The sequence below is a fragment of the Oryza sativa genome, chromosome 10 (genome assembly GCF_034140825.1).
Source record: "Oryza sativa Japonica Group chromosome 10, ASM3414082v1".
NCBI classification, from domain to species: domain Eukaryota; kingdom Viridiplantae; phylum Streptophyta; class Magnoliopsida; order Poales; family Poaceae; genus Oryza; species Oryza sativa.
This window is the reverse complement of record NC_089044.1, coordinates 8,909,076-8,922,575: the sequence shown is the minus strand read 5'-3', so window position 1 is coordinate 8,922,575 and position 13,500 is coordinate 8,909,076.

The following is a 13,500-nucleotide window of genomic DNA, read 5'->3' as shown; positions in this document are numbered from 1 at the left end:
CAACTACCCATATAGAATCATATCCGCCTTGGGTTTTTGGAAGTCCGGTGATGAAATCCATCCCAATTTCATCCCATTTCCATTCTGGTACTTGGAGAGGTTGGAGAAGTCCGGCCGGTCGCTGGTGCTCTGCCTTGACACGCTGGCACACATCACACAGGGCCACGAACTCTGCAATCTCCCGCTTCATGCTAACCCACCAGTATTTCTCCTTCAAGTCTAGGTACATCTTTGTACTGCCCGGGTGAATGGAATAAGGACTTTCGTGAGCTTCCTGTAGTATCAGCTGTTTAAGTTCTCTGTCATCTGGAACGCATACCCGATTTCCGTTCCATAGGGTTCCGTGTTCGTCCTCTGTGAAACCAGCGGCTTTACCCTGTTTCATATTCTTGAGGAGTCCATGCATGTCCGGATCATTCTTCTGAGCCTCGCGGATTTGATCGAGCAAGGTAGGCTTGGCTTCCAACGCAGCCAAGACTCCATGACCAACTATGCTTAGGTTCAGGGCTTCCATCTGTTGACTAAGTTCGGGTGGAATGCCACGGACGTTAAGAGTGTTGCAATGGCTCTTTCGACTTAGAGCGTCGGCAACCACGTTGGCCTTACCAGGATGATAGTGAATTCCCACATCATAGTCCTTGATGAGTTCTAACCATCTCCTTTGCCGAAGATTCAGATCCGACTGGGTGAAAATGTATTTCAAACTCTTATGGTCGGTATATATTTCACAGCGATTCCCAATGAGATAGTGCCTCCAGATTTTTAGAGCATGAACCACCGCGGCTAACTCCAAATCATGGGTAGGGTAGTTGCCTTCATGAGGTCGTAGCTGACGTGAGGCATAGGCTACCACATGACCGTCCTGCATGAGCACGCACCCCAATCCTTGGCGCGAAGCGTCACAATACACCATGAAGTCCTTGCGAGTATCCGGCAAGATTAACACTGGCGAGGAAACCAGCTTTTCCTTGAGAGTTTGAAACGCCTTCTCGCATTGCGGGCTCCACACAAATTTCTCTTCTTTCTTCAACAACTGTGTCATGGGTCGAGCGATTTTGGAGAAGTTCTCGATGAATCTCCGATAGTACCCTGCCAAACCTAAGAAACTGCGAATTTGAGTGACTGTCTTGGGTTGCTTCCAATCGGTGACGGCGATCACTGTTTCGGGATCCACAGCAACTCCTTTAGCAGATATCACGTGCCCTAAGAATTTGACTTCGGACAACCAGAACTCACACTTGCTAAGTTTGGCATACAATTGATGTTCCCGCAGCTTTCCCAATACCAGACGGAGATGGTGCTGATGGTCTTCCTCTGATTGTGAGTATATCAGAATGTCATCAATGAAAACCACAACAAACTTATCCAAGTATTCCATGAACACTTTGTTCATCAAGTTCATGAAGAAGGCAGGTGCATTGGTCAAACCGAACGACATCACCGTGAATTCATACAGCCCGTATCGCGTGGTGAATGCGGTCTTCGGAATATCTTCTTCACGAATACGTAATTGGTGATATCCGGAACGAAGATCAATCTTGGAGAATACAGTGGCACCTTTAAGCTGATCGAACAGATCATCTATCCGGGGAAGAGGGTACTTGTTTTTGATGGTGACTTCATTGAGAGCTCTGTAGTCGACGCACATCCTCTTCGTCTTGTCTTTCTTCTCTACAAAAATCACAGGAGCATCCCATGGGGAAGTACTCGGACGTATATACCCCTTTTCTTTCAACTCTTCCAACTGTTTCTTGACTTCGGCCAGTTCATTTGCTGCCATACGGTAGGGTCGCTTGTACAGAGGAGTGGTTCCTGGAGCAAGATCTATCCGGAACTCAATCTCTCGCTTGGGCGGCATACCAGGTAGTTCTTCCGGAAACACGTCTCCGAACTCTCTGACGATGGGAATCTCTGACAGTTCTATCTGATGAAGTTCTGAACTTCTGACAGAGGTTGGGGGTGCAAAGAAAACAACCGGTTGTTCCGGCCCTCGGTACAGAGTGACCGTGCGTCTCGCGCAATCCACTACTCCTTGGAATTGAGCCAACCAATTCATCCCAAGGATCACATCCAAGTTCTTGGTGTCTAGCAGAATCAGATCCGAGGGAAAAGGAATCCCCTGAATTTCTATAGGGACGGTAGGGCTATAATACTTTGCTGTCATAACCCCTCCAGGGGTGGTGATGAGCAGAGGGTTCCTAAGCCTTTCTACCCCCAACTGATTTCTCCCCACAAATGGCACAGATATAAACGAGTGGGAAGCTCCAGAGTCGAACAAAATTGTAGCAGGGATGGAATGAACGAGGAACGTACCAACGATGACGTCCGGAGTTGTCAGCACGTCCTCGGCCGTCACGTGATTCACACGACCCCGAATGACATCCCTCCCGCCGTTGTTGGAGCGGGGAGGCGCTTGGCCTTGCTGACGCCTTGGCTTTGGGCATTTATCCGCAAAGTGCCCGGGCTCGAAGCAGTTGAAGCATAGACGCTGCTGACCTTGAGCGTCCCTGCGGCCTTGGCCAGGCTGCACAGTTGGCGTAGGAGGACGGGGCGCACGAGTCCCTTGCTGATTCTGCTGCTGCTGCGGCTGTGGGACGCGCACCACGAATTGAGGTCGGGGCGCGGAGCGAGGTTGCTGCTGCTGTTGTTGCTGCTGCGAGGAGGATCCCCCTGGATAGGGATTGGTGTAGCGGACCCTTTGGTTAGCACCCTGTTGATTGCGGAAATTCGCCAAGCGACGCTTGTGCGACTCCAGCTCCTTGTGCTTAGCTTCCAAGCGGATGCTCTTGTCCACCAGTCGTTGAAAATCCGGATAATCCCCAGAGACTAGACGGACGGACAGCTCGGGGTCCATTCCTGCCAAGAACTTTTCTTGCTTCTCCTCATCTTCCCGCACATCCTCCGGAGCGTAACGGGCCAGATTGTTGAACTCATGCAAATACTCCATCACGGAGCGGTTGCCTTGCTTCAACTCTCGGAATTCCCTTTTCTTAAGGGCCACGACTCCGGCGGGCACATGGGTTCTCCGGAAAGCGGCGGTGAAGCGAGCCCAAGTAATAGGCTGTCCCTCTGGCTGCGTAGCCTGGAAGTGGTCCCACCATAGAGATGCGGGTCCTTGCAGCTGGTGGGCGGCGAAGATGACTTTCTCCTCATCGCTGCACTGCACAGTGCCTAACTTTTTCCCCACGGCATGCAACCAATCCAAAGCATCCACGGGGTTGTTGGAGCTAGAGAAGGTAGGTGGGCGGATGCGGAGGAATTCGGCGAGTTTAGAGTGTTGTGGGGGTGGTGGTGGAGCATTTTGTTGTGGCGGGTTTTGGAGGTGGTGGAGGAAAGCGGTCATCATGTTGGCTTGCTGGGCGAGGATTTGGGTGAGAATGGCGTTGGTGTCTGGTGGTGGTGGTGGAGGAGGAGGAGGAGGTGGAGGTGGGTTGCCCTGGTGGTTGTGGTTGCTGCATTCGGGTTGGTTGCCATCACCGGTGTTAGCATTTCTCCTGGTCGTCACCATCTGAAAACCCCACACAGAACCAGCAAACAGAGAGAGCTAACAATTAAAACTAACCACCCACGACTACCATAATTCTTGAATTTATTACTGCGATTAAATTGGTTCATTAAAGTTCAAGTTGCTTAAGCAAATAAAATAAGACAGGCTCCGACATAGTTATGCCACACACCGGCATAACCATGCCCCACACAACTCAAAAAGACAAACGAGAAAGAACATACGCGCAAGCCTACTAACTGCTCGTCTACTGCTGCGACGGGCCAGGACGGAAGGTGAGCAACAGCGCACCCTCCGTGCTACCAACGCCGGAGGCTTCCCCCTCCTGGGGAACCACGGGCGCGGGCTCGGCACGAGGGGTCTCGACGAAGCAAGTCCACGCCAGGGACTGACGAACAAGCTCGGGCCTGGAGGTGCTCTTGCGGGCGGTGATCTTCTGGCTGCGGCAGACGCGGCGACGCTTGGGGCGGCAGATCTCTCCCTGGGCGATCTTGAGCTGATGCAGCTGCGCCTCCACCGCGTCGAGGTCCTTCTTGAGCTGCAGGTTCTCCTGACGCAGCTCCAGGATCTTCATGTTGTTCTCGACCATCCCACGGCGCACCATCTGATGGAAGTCGATACGAGCCGCGTCGTACGCCTCCACCATGCGCGCCAGGTGCACGATGGTAGCGTCATCCTCCGAGCTAGCATCCCGGAAGGTGGCGTAGTCGCGGGCTCCTCCGCGACGAGGGTGGTAGCGGTAGGGCGAGTGCTGCAACTCGTCCGGGTAGCGCTGGTGAAGAGTGCCGATGGCGAGGAGAGCGGCGCTCTGGCAAGCGGCGGGGAAGGAATCGCCACCCGCGGTGACTGTCAGCGAAGTCCGCTCAGAAGAGCCAGCGAGGATCACTGCAGTGACCTCCCAACCAGCGCGGGGCTCCGCATCGTCACCCTCCTGCTCCGGGAGCGGCCTGGCCTGGTAGTCCACTCCGTGTGGATACCCCAGGGCCACGCACATGCCCCGCAACTCCAAGACGAAGCCAGTCATGTCCAAACCACGACGGGTGACGCTGCCGGCCATCTACAAACAAAAACAAAAAGAAAAGCAACATTTTCAAAGGTCAGATTTTGGCGATAAATGAAGCAGCAAGACAGAGAGAGACTAGACAGTTTTCACAAATAACAAAGGATTTTTATTTTTGAAAATATTGCTAAGGCTTGGGATCTACGGCTCGTCCTAGGGTCAAAGGTGGCTCTGATACCAACTTGTCACGACCGGAAATAACCCAACGGGCGTTCCTGACGTGCGTGCATTAATCCTTGTCCCAGGAGGCAAGGTACACCAAAAGTTGATACAATTCAGAGTTTAACAAGCGGAAGCGTAAATAGTTAACTTATTACATGGGCAACGGAGGCCCAGCACACACAAAGACAAACGGGAAACAGCGGAAGACTAGGGCGACGACCACAGGCGCTTGACGGCAGGCACGAGCTAGACACCAAAGCCTTCATCTTCAAGGAGCTCCTCTTCTGGGCTTGGGAAAAATTGAGCAAGACTGAGTACAACCACCGTACTCAACAAGACACACCCACAAATGCAGAATAAATGCAAGGGAGTACAATGGAATTATAACATAAAGGGTTAGGGTTGCAGTAAACAGCATTTAAAGACATTTAGTTACTCAAAGCTATTTTGTAAACACGATCTTAGAACTATACAATATTATTAATCAAGGCCGTGAACCCACACGAACCTGCCTTAACCCAAGGCCTATGATGATTCAGACCGAACTGGCAACCCGACCCTGGGTCCCAGCTCGTCCCAAGCCAACCCAGGCCAACCATTCCACATTTTAGTTGTTAAGCAAGTTTTAAGAATTAAAACACTAACTTGGGTACATTGCTCGGCTTGCCCATAACCGAGGGCTCGGCTATTCGAATAGATTATACTCTGATCAGAGGTGTACATCTTTACCCACAAGACACATCTTCCTCACGTGTAACCACGTGCCACATACCACCACGGTATATAGACGGAAGACGTGACATAGTTTCCAACCCATCCTAGCCATAGACAAGAGTACCGACCCAATCCTGCCTACGGCCGGAACACCCGGGACAGGCAGGCAGAACTGAGCCCCTAGCAGCAGGACACCGGCCCTGTGCCATGACATCTCGACTACCGGGCCGCAGCTCGTGTAGCCTTCATTTGCCCTGGAGAATGTCCATCGACCCCCGACTTCATCCATCTCCAATCCGTGTACTTTTGTTTATGACTAGACTGAGCCACAAACTAAGCCTTACCCACTAGACATGTGGAAGTACGGTAGTGCTTTGCAACAGAGGCCCGAAGACCGGTCCTTATATGGCCGAGGTGCTACTATCAAAACCCTGCACCCCGAGCCCAGCCTAAAACCATTTTTGGGGATTTTGAATAGAGGGGGCGGGGTGAAGCCAATTCCACAATACTCCAATAATTCCACAGTGTCCAGGTGATATGAGAATTTCCCAAGTCTAAAGTTGTAAAACCACCTAATGTTACCTAATTAAATTGCGAAGCATCTACCTAAAATCATACTAGTGGAACCATGAATAGAGTACCCACTAGTTGAGGTTTTGTTTGCTCTAGGGTGAACAAGGTAATAATAATAACAATAACAATAATAATATGGTCATAACAAAGGTAAATAGGCATGGCTAAATAAAACAGTGATAACGCGGGAATTTAAATAAAGCGATAATGCAATAATTTAAATCAACATAATTTTATAAACTGGGATTCAATATGCTCAAAGATGATGTGACTTGCCTTGCTCGCTTTCCCAACCGACGGCTTCGACTTCCACGAAGAGCGGATCTTCCGAAGCTGCAGCGTCTACACGACCAATGGAAAAGAAAAGGCTTTTACTCTAATAAACTCCACATAACAGCAGAAACAAAGCACAAAAATGGGTTCTTGACTTCTTAAGGAAAAATTAGAGACTTGAACGGTCCAATTCCGAGTTCAAATGGCCAAGATATGGCCATTTGAAGTTTATATGCTCTTTAAATGGATATTTGCGAATTTCTTCATTTAAATTTTAATTAAAAACCGGGTTTATTGCGTCAGCCGAGGGAGAGGGCGCGCGGACCGGGTCCACGGGAGTGGGGCCCACGCGTCAGCCTCTCGGTCCACGGTGGACCGGGAGCACGCGGCTGGCGGCGGCCGGCGCCGTGGGTCCCACGCGTCAGCCGCACCCGCGGGCGCGGGCGGCTGACGGCCGGGCCCCACCTGGCAGCCGCGGGGCGCGCCCGAAGGCGGCCTCGCCGGCACGGCCGACGGGAGGCGGCGCACTCACGCCCCGATGGTCGCCGCCGGCGACCAACGGCGCGGCGGAGTGGCACCCGAGAGAGAGGAGGGAAGGGGGAAGCGAACGGAGCGGTCCACGGCTCACCCCGGGACGACGACGACGGCGGAAACGACGACCGGAGCGGAGGAAAGCGGCGGCGCGGTTCGGGACGGCGATGGCGACGGTGCTCCGGCGGTCAGCGAGCGAAGCGGAGGGGCGGACGAGGTCGACGACGACGCGGCGAAACCGATGGAGGTGACGCCGAGACGGGAGGAAGTCCGGAGCGACGACGGCGGCGAACCGGAACTCGGCGGCGACGGCGGAGAGAAGATGCGACGGCGCGAGCACGATTCCGACGGGGAGAGCGAGCGGCGAACGGCGGAAACGGAGGAGAGAGGCACGGGGAACGTTTATATAGCGCCGGGAGAGAGAGAGAGCGGCCGGAGAGAGAGGAATCGGCCGCGGAGATCGCGGCTCCATCAATAGCGCCGGCGAACTTTACGGGAATAATATCGGACGAATCCGAGAGAGAGAGAGAGGGGAAAGTGGGGGAAACGGGAGAGGGAATCGCGGGGAATAATTCCCCCCACTTTAATGCGCGCGGGGACGGCGGGATGCGGCGGATTCGGCGGCGGCGGCGGCGCTAGGGCACGGACGGGCGGCGGGCGCGGCGCGAGGAAGGCGATGACAGGTGGGCCCCACCCGTCAGCGAGGGTGGCGGGCGGGCCCGCCTGTCAGCGGCGCGCGCGCGGGGAGGGGCCGATGGGCCGCGGGGGAGAGGAGAGAGAGGGAGGGAGAGTTGGGCCGAGCCGGCCCAAGAAGGGAAGGGGGGAAAAGAACACTTTTAGGGATTTTTCTTTTTATAAACCTTTTCAACTTTGTTTATTTCTTTTCAATTATTATTTGTGCTCTGAAAATTCCACTAAAATTTATTTACGCATTTTAGGCTTTTAGGAAATATACAAAAATCCTCCAAGCCTTATTTGACTTTTAAATTTGCACATTTTAATTGTTGGAGGCTTTCACATGAATTTTAATTATTCTTTGCACAATTTCGAGGATGAATTTTAGTGTCGATTTGGGACGTGACAGTTCGAGAGCGTCCCTAGCCCTGCCCCCTCCTCTGCCGCACGCGCCTCGCGCCCTGAGCCGCCGCGCGCCGTCGTCATCGCCGCTGCCGCGCCGCGCCGCCGTCCCGTCGCCGCGTTGCATCGCCTCCCGTCGCCCTCGCGCCTGCGCCCCGCCGCGCGGCCGTCCCGTCGCCGTCGCCCTGGGCCGCTACCGCGCCGCCCATCCCAACACGCCGAGCCCCGTGCTGCTACGCGCGTCGCGTCGCCCCGCCTGTCACGCCGCACGCCGCCCGCCCGTCGCGTCGCCGCCCTGAGCCCCGCGCCGCCGCGCCGTCGCGTCATGGCGCGTCGCCGTCGCCCCGAGCCCTGTGCGCCGCCGTCGCCCCGAGCCCTGTGCGCCGCCGTCGCGTCGCCATAAAGCGGCCACCCCCTCTCCTTCTTCCCCCTCTCCCCTATAAATACCCCCACCCTGTCCCCATTTCTTCCTACCCCATTCCCCTCTTTTCTCCTCTCTTCCTCTCTACCACGCCGCTGCGCCGCCGCCCTCGGTACCGTCGCGCCGCGCCATGTGCCGCGCCGTGCATCGCCCCGCCTTGCGCCGCCGTCGCCGCCGCCATCGTCAGTAAGCCGCCGCCCCCCCCCCCTGTTTGGTCGCCGTTGCCGCCCGGGTAGGTAGAGAGCCGAGAGGGAAGGGAGAAGCTGGGAGGAGAGAAAAAGAAAGAAAAAAGAAGAGAGAAAAAGAGAGAAAAATAAAGAAAAGAAGAGAGAAAAAGAAAAGGAAAAATAAATAGAAAATTAGAGAGAGATTAAGGAGGTTTAGAAAATTTAAAATAATTAGAATTTAATTGTAGATTATTGGTAGTCGTAGAATTGCAAAGTTTTATATAATCGTAGATTATTTTGGAGATTCTTAGGAGTAATCGGTTCGCGGTAGATATTCGGATTTAATTACTAAGAATTGTATTTTGTGTTGAATTTTAAAGGAGGTACTTTTGAATCACAAAATGACTTAGGGTGAATGAGCTTAAAATTGGAATAAAGTGGTTTTGCAAACTTTGTAGTCGATATAGAAAGATCGATTCGCGTTCGACTTTTATTTGAGTTTATTTGGATTTTATTTGAATTCTAACTGAATTCAAATCATTTCTTCGCACGTAATTTTAGAGCCCGAGGGAGTTGCGGATCCGAGCAAGGATCAAGACCCGCAGGACTACGAGCAAGGCAAGTCATCACTATTCTTTGAACATGTTGATCCCAATTGCGAAATTATTTTGTTTACAAATAAAATTGCATGCAATGATGAACATCCCACTTTTGATTATGCCATGCCTTGATTATTGTTTACTCTTAAATCTTTGTAACCATGATTATGTATGAGTCCCTAGTCAATTATGATAATTGCTTAGAAATGCTATTCTAGAATCATGCATATTCATATTTATCAAATGCTATATGCTTGGGCAATTACCTTTGGGAAGGTAATTGAGATGTGGCATGTGGAGACATGAGCGCCACATTGCCATGATATTGATGACATGATTTGTGAAAGGAAAATAAAGTGAAACAACTGTTTTCGACTGGCCGTGGATGGAGGATTTGGGTGGTGTCCGGAAAAGGCTAGTGCCGTCCCTGGTCAGTTAAGGACCGAGCCATGAAGTTAAGCATGAAACGACCCCCGTACGACCGCACTTCTCGAATGGGTATAGACCTAGCGGAGTAGATAGCTGTGCGGAGGCAGTAACCATGCATAGTAGTTTCTTGATGTGTGAGGCAGGGGCTCTACGGTGGGGCAGCCATTGGTAGGACCGCGAGGCGGGTGTCTACAGTGGTGTCGCCATTGGTAGGACTGCCATGTGAGAATCTAAACATAATTATACCTTAATGCATGTGTGAGTCTTCCTTTCCCGGGTGCGCCAGAACTCCTCTCACTGCTAGAAATCGTATTACGCCTAGAGTGCATGAGGATGTAAAGTTCATGGAGCGGGTACTGCCAATGCGAGGTTATCGAAAAGCTTTGCCATGACGCGTCTCATGTGTTGGGACGAGGCTCATGTGTTGGGCAGTCGCGGAGTGCGGGTAAAGTGTACATCCACTACAGTGTGAGTAAACCAAATCTATTCGAATAGCTGTGCTCGCGGTTATTGAGCACCGGGACATGTATTACACTTGGCTAGACTCTAAATTCTTAACTTGTGTGGGGTGGAATATTGCATGATGATTTTATGCTGATGGAGCCACTTCCTGAGAGGAGGGAAGGTGGTCGTCCTCAGAAAACCATGACGACTCAATGGCGGGAAGCTATCCTTGGGATCACAATGGATGGTGGACAGAACCGTCGTTGTTTAATATGAACACTGGTACTAAAATTTGATCAGTCTATGCTAGGTCTTAGGCTTGTGAAAAGAATTACAAAACTTGCTTTGCACAAAAAACCATAGCCATCCCTTGAATACCCCCTATCATGTGCATTGTTGTTGTAGTGGCTTGCTGAGTACGGTTGGTACTCACCCTTGCAATATACAAACTTAATCAGAGGTCGGAATTGAAGCTTCGGAGGATCCCTACGCTTACTACCAAAAGGGTGATGAAGACGATGGCGCTCAGTAGGTCTTAGTTACGGTCGTTGCCTGTGGCAATGGCGTGCCATTGCCTTAACTCCGCTGCGTTATCTACTTCTGCTTTTGGAATGTATTCCGGACCATTCGGTCCTATGTTCTAAGACTATGCCTGTGGGCCTATGATGTAATAATGCGCACTAGACTCTCGTGTATGTGCACTTGGTATTTCAGCTATGAACTCGTGTGTACCAGACTACTTGATCCAGGGAAATGGTACTATTTACACGATTGATTCTTGTTATAAAAACGGGGGTCCACAGGAGTGGTGTCTAGACTACGGGATATCATTATTTGGAGTTATATGCTGCGGTTGAGAGGTGGGCCGCTGATGGTGACAGCTCAGTACGGGTATTCCTCCGCGCGTGTATATAGTACTAAGTTAATTTCCTAGGGAAGGTATTCCTCCATATTCAGCCCCGGTTGTATGGTCATGACGGGCTGTCGTAAGGAACTCGGCAGTCAGGGGTGGCTTCTCGAAGTACCAGGAGGGCATCGGATAGAGGGTATTAGCTAGTATATCAGATAACTAGGATGTATGTATACTATGTATACTAGAATTATAGGAATAGATTCTTTTTCTATTTTCTTCCCACTTAGCTTAGATATTTTAGTATGAGAATGAGTAGCTTCCTGCTTGTGTGTCACTCTACCCTTGAATTATCTTAACCCCTGCTTAGAGTATGATTATTACAAATAACATATAAATTATTAGTCTAGTTCTCTCTACCATGATCTTCCTACGGGATTAAATAAATACGATACCCTTGGAATACTCTCGAGTGAAATGCTACAATGGTATATCCGTGCGCTTGCGGATGAACTCTGTAACCATAATATACCAAGAGTATTTCTGCGCCATTGCTGGGAATTATATTTCTAGTAATGTCGTTAAGAAATACCAACAACATGCTAGTTCTCCATGTTGAAATGATAAATAATTGATCTGCTTTATATCTTTAATGTATGTGTACATAGTTAAGTACTCTCTCAAGTTTTAAGTGAAATTAGCCAACCATTATACGGGAACCTGAGAGAACTGAGTTGCACATTGCATGATCTAAGTCTAGGTTGTTGTGAGATATGAGATAGTGAAATAGAGTTACTATATTCTTGTTCCACGTTTGACTAAAACTCCGGATATTTTGTTTCTCAGAAAGATAAACTCTTGAAGTTCCTCATTTGATATGAATTCCTACCAGAGCCAAAAAAAATGTTATACAATGTTGAACCCATATACATTTTGGTTACTTGTATGTCCATTGAACAAATTCCGTGACTTGTGTAGATGCTCTTCATACTTTATGATTAAGATCATACACCCACATATATGCACATGTGCTAAGTTTCTAAACTGGAAGCTAGCATCCATCCATTCCATCATATATCACATGTGTCATCCACCAAATAAATACTCCATGATATTTATACCTCTTTTTCAAAAGTAACATAAAAGAGGAGAGTGACTAAAAAGAAATAAAAGAGAGAGAGAAAAGGAATTTATACTCATGCAAATTATGTGGCATGAACTCTCTCAAAAATATTCTTGAAAAAAAAACGAAAAAGAGCTAGCCAAAAAGACTCCCTCTCAAAAGCTTTCAAAAATGGAGGAAGAGGTATACAAAAGGAGTAGTCATATTCATTTCATTTTCACCGTATATTCCACACACTATGCACGATCTTGAGTATGATTTGTTATCCGCTTTAGTCTAGATTTTTGACTTAGTGATAAATGTGATTGCAAGTATGCCTTATTCTTGATCACTAACAAACTACACATATTCAGCTTTAGTGTAGGAATAAAAAAGGTATAATTTTGGTGAGGAATAATATGTATACACATTGAGTGATTGAGAGAATCATTTAAAGAGCATGGTTTTAATTTGCAAAATCATTTGAAAACTTCCAGAATAAGAGCTAGGCAAAGAATGAGATAATGGTACTCTATGATCTGTTCTGTCTCCCAACCGCTCAAGGCAAAGAGAAGCATGTGTTCTGTCACACCCCGAAGTTTTCCTCCCTAGCCAAAATCGTAATTTTCAAATGACCCCAAGAAAATGCAGGTGAAATCAGGAGAAAACCCTAAGAAAGTAATGCAAATAATAATCGGACTTGACATGTGGAATTTTTCTTAAGTTCTACATGTCAAAATTCATTAACAGGATTTTTAGTGGAATTTTCAGAGCTCTAGAAATAATTTTAACCAATTAAAATTGGGCAAGCAATATTTTAATTCCAGGGAAAATCCTTTTTCTTTTTCTTTTTCTTTTTCCTCTCTTTTTCCTCCTTTTTGTCAAATGGGCCGTCGGCCCATTTCCCTCTTTCCTTCCCCCTCCTCCTTGCTGGGCCGGCCGCAGGCCGAGGCCCAGCCAGGCCGCCCGCCGCCTCCTCTCTCGGGGTCGCCGACAGGTGGGGCCCACCTGTCGGTCCCGTCTCCCTCCTCCCGCCTCTCCCGCTCGCGCCGCCGCACCCGTAACGGCCGCCGCGCCCACGCCTCCGCCTTCCCCGGGCCACGTCGGCCACGTCCGCGCGTGCGCCGCGCTCTCCGCGCCCATTCCCCTCTCTCTCCCGCTCGCGCCCGCGCCCGAGATGGCCGGGATTCGAAAACCGAATCCCGCCTCTCTCTCCTCCCCACTCTCCCGCGTCGGCCGGCGATTCCCGCCTCTTCCGGCCACGTCCGGTTCCCTCTCCCCCTATTTAAGCATCGCCGGCACTCCTTCTCACTTTTTCCCCATTGCGCCGACCTCTCCCGAGCTCCCCATCGCTCCCGCGCCGTGCAACCACCCACCGCCGCTTCTTCCCGCACTCCGGCCGCCGCTAGCCGCCGCTAGGCTCGCCGCCGTCTTGCGCCGTCGCCGCCGTTAGATTCGCGCGGCCGAGGTCCACCTCGTCCACCCCTCCTCCGTTGAGGTTCGCCGCCGGAGACCCATCCCCGCCGTGCGCCGGTGAGTGACGCCATGGCCGCCGCCTTCGGCCGGCGCCCTCGCGCTCTCGCGCCCTTCCCT